Source organism: Crocuta crocuta, unplaced genomic scaffold, assembly GCF_008692635.1.
Source record: "Crocuta crocuta isolate KB4526 unplaced genomic scaffold, BGI_CrCroc_1.0 scaffold9, whole genome shotgun sequence".
NCBI classification, from domain to species: Eukaryota; Metazoa; Chordata; class Mammalia; order Carnivora; family Hyaenidae; genus Crocuta; species Crocuta crocuta.
This window is the reverse complement of record NW_027551567.1, coordinates 8,882,745-8,891,562: the sequence shown is the minus strand read 5'-3', so window position 1 is coordinate 8,891,562 and position 8,818 is coordinate 8,882,745. Positions and strand designations below refer to the sequence as shown.

The 8,818-nt window shown below is 37.6% G+C and overlaps 1 long non-coding RNA gene across 1 annotated transcript in view; it reads left to right on the top strand.

Moving 5' to 3' along the window:
* The first annotated feature begins 1,311 nt into the window (after positions 1-1,311).
* Positions 1,312-8,818, top strand: part of LOC144220101 (uncharacterized) — a 101,394-nt gene continuing 93,887 nt past the window's right edge. The window contains exon 1 of the long non-coding RNA XR_013331621.1: positions 1,312-1,413. This is a non-coding gene — a long non-coding RNA (uncharacterized LOC144220101). The remainder of the gene's footprint in view (positions 1,414-8,818) is intronic.

Here is an 8,818-nt window from a genome sequence, read left to right as displayed (position 1 = left end):
GTATTGCTAATTTGTATTTTCCCTCTTTTTTCCTCATATCTCAGTCTATAAGAGGTTTATTAATTTTATTGAATTTCTCGAAGAACTAGATTTAGGTTTTTATTTAGTCTCTCTATTGTATTAGTTTTATTAAAAAAATTTGTTGAGTTCCCTCTGGTTCTGCTTGGAAATTTTTGTCTCACTAGTTTTGAAAATGTTGCTTCACTGTCTGTCTTCCATTGTTTAAAACAGGACATATGCTTTCATCCTTTATTTTTCTGTACATAATATGTCTTTATTCTTTCACTGAATTTAAGTGTCTACTTCTCACTGTTTTTGAGGACTGAATTATAATGTGCTGTGGTATAGTTTTCTGTGTGTTTCTTGAGCTTTGGGATTCTTGCATTTGTGTACTTAATAGATTATTTACAAATTTAAGAAAATGTGTCCGTTAGTTGTTGTCGTTGTTGTTGTTTGCCTCCTTCTTTCCCCCCTATTCTTCTATAATGCAAATTATACACATAACAAGTAATTTGAATTTTTCTCACATTTCTCTGATGCTGTACTCATCTCTGTGTTTCATCTTGGATGGTTCTATCACTTTACTATCAAGTTCATTTATCTTTTCTTCTGCAATGTCTAATCTACTCTGGCATTAATCCCATCACTGTATTTTTTAAAATCTCATACATTGTAGGTTTCAGCTCTAGGAGTATACTTTTTTATATCTTTCATATCTTTATTTAACTTTTGAATATATGTAATATATTTATAATACATACTTAATATCCTTATCCGCAATTTAATATCTGTGTCAGTTCTAGGTTGGTTTTGACTGATCAACCCTCATTCTGGATCATATTTTACTTTTTTGTTGTTACCTGGTAATTCTTTATTGGATACTAAACATTGTGAATTTTACTCTGTTTGGTAGTGAATATTTTTTATATTACCAGAAATGTTGTTGAGCTTTATTTTAGAATGAAGTTAAGTTACATGAATAAAGTTGATTTTTGTTTTGCTTTTAATAGTTTTTAGGCAAGACTAAACAGTTATTAGTGTATGGCTAATTATTCTCCACTCCTGAGGCAAGGCCAGTTTGTTGACCCATGAATTTTGAGGTTTTCTAATCTGGTTAGTGAGAACAGATATGATCCCTTCTCCTGAATAAGCACCTAGGAATGTTATCTCTATCTTTTTTGGTAACTTTTCCCCCTTGCTTGGGTAATTTCCTCACATAGATTTGTTGATCACTACTCAGCTAGGTATTCAAGATGGACCCGCTTCAAAACTAGATTTCTCTCTGTCGCTCTCTTTCCTCTCAGATTTCCTGGGAACTCGGGTTGCTTGTTGTCCCCAGAATCTCAGTGCTGATATTTCTCACCGTAAGTAGTTTGCCAGTCTCTATCTGGATCCTCCCTGCATTGTGACCAGGTAAGTTTCCTACATTAACATGCTGGGGCAATTGTAGGTCTCATTTGTTTGTTTCCCCCTTTTCACAGATCAGTGTTTTTCATTGCTTGATGTGTACTGTCATGTAAACCTTTTTCATATGCTTTGTCCATTTTTGGGTTGTTTCAGGCAACAGAGTAAATTTAGACTCTTTTACTGAATCTTGTTCAGAAGTGGAAGTCCAAGATAACTGTTAGTCTAAATATCCCTTAACAAAATGAAAACATACATTGTAATCATTTTGTCTGAAATTTATTCACACCTAAAAACTGCCAGAGTTCTTGCTTATTGTACTGATAGTAAACAATTTTTTTTTCTTAGAAACCTTGAAAATAATTGCAGTCTCATACCCTTGGCCTAAAAGAAATCAGGGTGGAGCAAATGAGAATCAGGCAAAAGGCTAATGATGCAAATCTTAATATATTTTGTCTGTCTCTTCTTTTTGTCTGGTTTTCATGCTAATCCGAGTTTGTGAGAGACTCCAAATCTACTTGGGATATAGAGATTCCTGCTTCTTTTAACTCTTTTTTAAAGTTTTATTTATTTAAGCAATCTTTACACCCCATGTGGGGCTCAAACCAACAACTCTGAGGCCAGGAGCTGCACAGTCCTCCTCCAACTGAGTCAGCCAGGTGCCCCTGTTCCTTTTAATTCTTGATATGGTTGGGATTTAAGGTAGAAATGTGTAAAAAGGAACTGAAGTGATAAATGATATGGGTTAAATAGACAATTGGAGGCCATAATCAATTTTTGAGAATTATTTGTGAGTTTACATTAAAATCATTTCATACTACAGAAAGCAGTCATAAGACTAGCCTATCCCAGCACTCTAGAAATGTCCATTCTTTCACTCTGTCTTGATAGAAGAAATTCAAGTGGTGTGGCTGACATTTGAGAGCCAAAGGCCATGAAGAAGCCAGTAGTGGTACTATAGAAAAGATACACTTGTGAATACGAGGAAAAATCCAAAATGGTAACACATTCTGAACCTTGATTCATCTTTCCAAAATATGATCCCTTATGCTGTGGCCATAAAATAAACGTGATTGAAGGTGTGGTGGAGTATTCATATAAATATTTTATTTTGTAGAGTGTGTTTTGCCACCTAGTTTCTCTTCTGATAATCTATTCTTGTTCTGCTCTGAAAAACTGTCATTGCAGATAAATATTTACATTTTCCTTTGTCCAATTCATTACTTATGTCTCAACTTTATTGGTTACATTTTCCTGTTTAAGTCACAAGGGTTGAACTTGGGATATGAAAATTTCAGCCTCCAATTTTGTCAGAATCATAGAAAAGTGTCGCTCTTTCAGGGATGAGGGGGAGGAAGGGCAATGAGTGCACTGAAATGTCAACCCAGGCTTTGGGCTGTGTGAGGGTAGCCTGCCATATGTGCTGCTTTCCAAGTTTGTCCCTCCTACTGAATCTGTGTTTTGAATTATTTTTCCCCTAGATGTGTTAGTTCTTTTTTCCAAGTTGAACCTTATTTTATTTTCCTTGCTAGGGCCCATTTTATTATTCCAACATTTCCCATTTTAGTATCATCTGCAGAATTCATTTAGACCCTGTTTACTTACTTGCTGAGGTCTCAGACACAGAGTGGGACCAGCCCTGAGTCAGGCCATGCATTCCCTCTCTTCCATGCAGCCCTCATCACCCACACTGGACTGCATGAAGAAGGATTTAACCTCCTACAAGATTTCCCTATGCGAAGTGATTTCTTGGGCTTCCCTATAACATAAAACTGAAGTGGAAAAGTGGGAAGAGTAATAACAACAATATGCTTGCCTTTGGTGTTTGGGAATAGACCAATCAACAAACATTTATGTTAATCATCATTCAGCGCATGTCCAGACCTTGGCAAAGTAGTATGGGTGATATAAAAGGGGGAAAACCTTGATCCTTTCATTGAAAAGGATGTAATCTAACTTAGCAGAAAAAAGCATACACACATACAAATATATGCATGAACTTCTGGAACAATGAGAAGACACCATGTGTGGATACCCTGACTTGAGAGATGCAAATGAATTGCCCAGAGGCTAGAAAGCATCCATATGGATCATAAAGCTCAGGAAAGATTTGGCAGAAGTAGAAGAGCTTATATGCCAAGCATTTATTCATAAATTCATACTGTCCTATTCCAGGTATTTGTTGAACATCTACTGTGTGATTGGATTTCTCATAGGGGAGAGTAACAGACAGAGCCTATGCCGTCACTAAGCTTTCACCTGACAAGAAACAATATAGTGTGATAGGAGCTACCAAGACTTTTCATTCTGGGATGAATGGTCATCCTGATATCAAAACCCAGGAAGGCAAGATATGATCTGAATGCATTGTTAGATTCATAGCTTATTGACTCATTTATTCACTTATGTTGAGTCTTTACCCTGTGTAAAAAATTAGACAAGACATTATGCAAACATGAAGAAGAATTGGACTTCAACCCTGACTTCAAGATTTCAGTTTGATATAGACAAATATACTGAAAATACATAGTGCAAAGTAGAAAACAAGTACTCTATTTTTACTTGGCTTACATTTCAGTAGGCAACATAAGCCTAAAAGAACAATTCAAAAACACTTGTGTTATTTGGGAAGGAGGTTTGAGTCAAATGTGCTGGCAGAGGAAGTAACCATACCGGGCACTTGGGCAGAAATCTGGCCTCACCCTTTGGGGAGGAATTTGCAAAAAGCCACCAACCATGGCCTCTCTCCATAGTAATCAAACAGGCATGACAGCAGTAGCAGTAGCTGGAGTAACAGTACATATTCAAGACATTTTATGCTAAATGCTTAGTTAATAAGCTTATTTTGCAGAATCTCATTTAATCTTCCTCACAATTCCATGAGATAGCTGCTATTATTTTCCATAATTCACATAAAGTAATCTGAGCATTAAAAACTAACAAGGCCCGGGGCGCCTGGGTGGCTTAGTCGGTTAAGCATCCGACTTTCGCTTAGGTCATGATCTCGCGGTTCGTGGGTTCGAGCCCCGCGTCGCGCCCTGTGCTGACTGCCAGCTCAGAGCCTGGAGCCTGTTTCAGAGTCTGTCACTCCCTCTCTCTCTGATCCTCGCCTGCTCATGCTGTCTCTCTCTCTCTCTCTCTCTCTCTCTCTCTCTCCCCCCTAGAAATAAATAAAAAATAAAATAAATAAATAAATAAAAATAACAAGGCCCCTCCCAGCTAGTAGGGGCTGAGCATGAACTCAAACTTAGGCGTTTCTAAGTCTAATGTCAAAATTCAAGAAGTAGTCATCGTCATGGGACCAAAGAGGTCTGACTTTACACCGTGGCCAAAAGCAATGGTTGTTAATCTCAGGTGCACATTAGAAATATCCAGAAAGCTTAAAAATACCAGTGTTCTAGTCCAATAAAATTAGAATCTATGGAGGCAGATGTCAGGCATCAGAATTTCTAAAAGCTCCCCAGGGGCCCCAACAGCAGCCAGGCTTGAGAACAAATGGGGACTTTAGATCATCCCCAGACCAGAGGGAAAAAAATCAATATACTAAAAACAAACAATAACAAATATATTATGTTAATTATATTTATTATATTATATATAATCTCCATGGTTGTGATCAAAGTTCATATGTATATCCATAAGTAAATTCTGAGAGCTGAAACCTACCCCAGGAAATATCAAATTCCCTGCTGCTGTGAATTGTCCTACAAGGCAAAATCCACACCATTTAAAGAGATTATGACCTGAGGTACCAGAGGGGTTCAGTCAGTACTGACTCTAGATTTTAGCTCAGGAAAGGATCTTGTGGTTTGGTTCATTAGATCAAGCCCTGTGTTGGGCTCTGCACTGACATCACAGAGACTGCTTGGGTCTCTCTCTCTCTCTCTCTCTCCTTCCCTGTCTCTCTGCCCCTCTCCTGCTCACTCTCTTTCTCTCAGAATGAGTGAGCATTAAAAAAAAGAGAGAGAGAGATTATGACCTTCCACTAAGTGCTCCAAGAAATCAAAATGTCTGTCTTGCCACAGTGGGTCTGACAGAATTTTTGACATCAGGACTCCATGGTTTATCTATAAATTATTGAAAATAATTTTTACTAAGTAGTCAGAATGACCACTTCATTCAGAATATAGGGAGTCTGGAAGACCTAACGTCAGGTGAAGGTCCTTTAAATGAACACTGAGCTCGTTACCACAGCCATCCTGTGGTTTTCCCTTGCCTTTCCTTGGCACATACCTCAAGGACACATAGTACAGAAGCTCAAGAAAAGTGTTTAAACATATATAATAGATGGTGTATGAAAAAATAAACTGCCCTGGACATTATTAATGATCTATAGAAAAAATAATGTTTTCCTACATATAATAGCTCTCTTAATTTAGAATTTTAAAACAAATCCTGATCTCTTCATTTGACAGGTAAACTTAAAAAGTTATAACTATACATATCCAGGAAAATACTGGAAATGAAGAAGCAGGTAGGAACATCTCTACATTGAGGTTATCAAATATTAAAGTTTCAACCACTCCCTTTGTCAAAATTTTGCTTGGTAGGTCAAAAATTAAAATCTCATTCCCTGGTGAAGGTAAGGATAAGATATAATTACTGATAAATATGTTGAATTTATGGTGCACCTGGTGTCATCTGACTCCTGATTTCAGCTCAGGTCATGACATCATGGTTCATGAGCTAGAGCCCCACATTGGGCTCTGTACTATCTGTGGAGACTGCTTGGGATTCTCTCCTCTCTCCCTCTCTCTCTCTCTCAAAATAAATAAAACTTAAAATCTTTTTAATATCAAATTTATCAAATTATACAAAATATAAAACATCTTAAAATTCAATGTTGGGCTTGAAATAATACTTTTCTCTTAAGACACAGCCCTAATTCATAGAGGCTACACATTTTCCTAAATGCTACAAATAAATTTTACATTTTAGAGATGTCAATTAATTAATTCCAGTAAATTACAGGTTTTTAGATCTTGAGCCAGTGCTTTTACTTGACAATTGAAATTGGTTCCTGGAGTATTATTATTTTAGGCCAGCTAAATCTAATGACCTTTCTGCTCTCCAAGTTTTAAGCCACAGATTTCAGGAACAGAGACCAATGAAATGTGTATCCTACATTCCAGCAGGCAAAAGTAGGAAGGAGCTTTTCCTGTGGCTAGTAAAGAGCATGTTTCTTAATAAGAAAATGACTATTTGAGCACTGTAAGACATCAAGTCATTTCCTGGCCTGTGTTTTACATGTGGCTTTCTATTATTATTTGATACACTGACTTTGCACCCTTGATACGTCTGGACTTCATCTCCATCTGCATCAGAAATCTGCTCTGAGACCTCTTTCCTCCACCAGTGAATTCGTCTCCTCTTCCCATCTCTGACTAAGTATTGAAAGGGAATGGAGGGTTCAACATTCGCAAATCAATCAATGTGATACATCACATCAACAAAAGAAAAGATAAAAATCATATGATCCTGTCAATAGGTGCAGAAAAAGTATTTGACAAAATACAGCATCCCTTCTTAATAAAGCCTCTAGAGAAAGTTGGGATAGAAGGAACTTACTTACACATCATAAAAGCCGTCTATGAGAAGCCTTCAGCTAACATCATCCTCAATGGGGAAAAACTGAGAGCTTTCCCCCTGAGATCAGGAACATGACAGGGATGTCCACTCTCACCACTGCTGTTTAACATAGTGCTGGAAGTCCTAGCATCAGCCATCAGAAAACAAAAGGAAATAAAGGGCATCAGAATTGGCAAAGAGNCAAGGGGGAGAAGAAGGGGGGAAATGGTGGGGGAAAGGGAGAGAGGCAAACCATGAGAGACTCTTAATGCTGACAAAAACTGAGGACTGATGGATGTAGAGGGGAGGGGGGATGGGCATGGAGGAGGACACTCGTGGGGATGAGCACTGGGTGTTATGTGGAAACTAATTTGACAATAAACTATTTGTAAAAAAAACAAAATAAAAAAAATAAAATATATATGCTGGAAAAAAAAAAGAAAGGGAATGGAGGATGTAGGAAATGGGAACACTAATCAAAAAGGAAGTCTCTTCAAAGGAGACCGGAAAACATTGTTTATTCTTTAGTTTTACACAGGTTTCTGATCTCGGTCTTTATGCCATAAAGTTGTCAATTGCCAATGCTTTTTGTGTACAGGCTGTAGGGTCCCCCAATGAGACCACCCTCCCTTCCCTGCCTGCCATCAGTGCTTTATAGTTCAGCACTTCTCCATACAATCTCCAGCAGTATGCTTCTGTGAAATAAAGGGACTCAGAAAGGAGAGGTAAATGGATGAAGCAGAGATGATTTACCTTCTCTCCCCTGCTCCCTTCTTAACTAGCTGTATTTTTAGTATTTTGCTTCTCTCTTCCTAAACACTTTGCCTTTATTCCTCCCAAAAGATCACTAGTTTATATCTATTTGCAGTTTATAAAACAGTATAGACAGCAAGGGCCATTTATAACTAACTGAAATGATAACTAACATCGAAGTGGATGGACCCAGATTACTCTTCATACATCCTTTAATTCATCATCCACTTACTGGGTGCTATGGGTAGTGGCTGTGAGATGTAGATATAAATAAAACCATGTTACACAAAGATCTTAAAGTTTTCTAGATGGAGTTAGTAATACATTCCAATTGCAATATCAAAGAGAAGTAATGTGTTGTAATGGAAAGCGTACTGGGGTAAGTGACAGGGGAGGTCAAAGCTGTCCCAGAATCACCATTTCCCACAGTGGATCAGTTATAAACTGAACTGTTTCCCTCCACAAATTGATACGTGGACCCCCAAGGTAACTGTATTTGAAAGTAGAGTCACTAAAGAGCTAACTAAGTAAGGTTAAATGAAAGCATAAGGATAGGGCCCTAATCCAATATGATTTCTATCCTTGGGAGAAAGAAGAGACACCAGGGATGTGGAAAGACCATGTAAAGACAGAGAGAAAGCAGCACCTGCAATCCAAAGAGAGACATCTCAGGAGAAGCCAACCACTTCCTGAAACACTCTCCTGGAGTTCTCTAACAGTTCTTAGTTGTTTACTCTTGACCTCTTTTCCAGGCAATGTTTCCTCTGTCTGTCTCTTAATTTGTTGGAGTAGGGTAGGGATATGACCCAGGTCTTATCTTTCCAGTCTTCTATAGTTCTGGATGACCTGGCACACTCCCATGGCTTCCGTAACCATCTATTTATAGCTGATGGATCACTATACTTAGATTTTGAGTGCAGACCTTTCCTTTTTCTTTTTTCTTTGTAATTTCAGTTTTATTGATGAATAATTGTCATAAAATTGTAAAGTTTTTAAGGTGTGCATCATGGTAATTTGATATATGTGTGCATTGTGAAAGAATTCTTCCCATTTAGTTAACAAATACATTATCTTACATATTTATCTCTTTCGT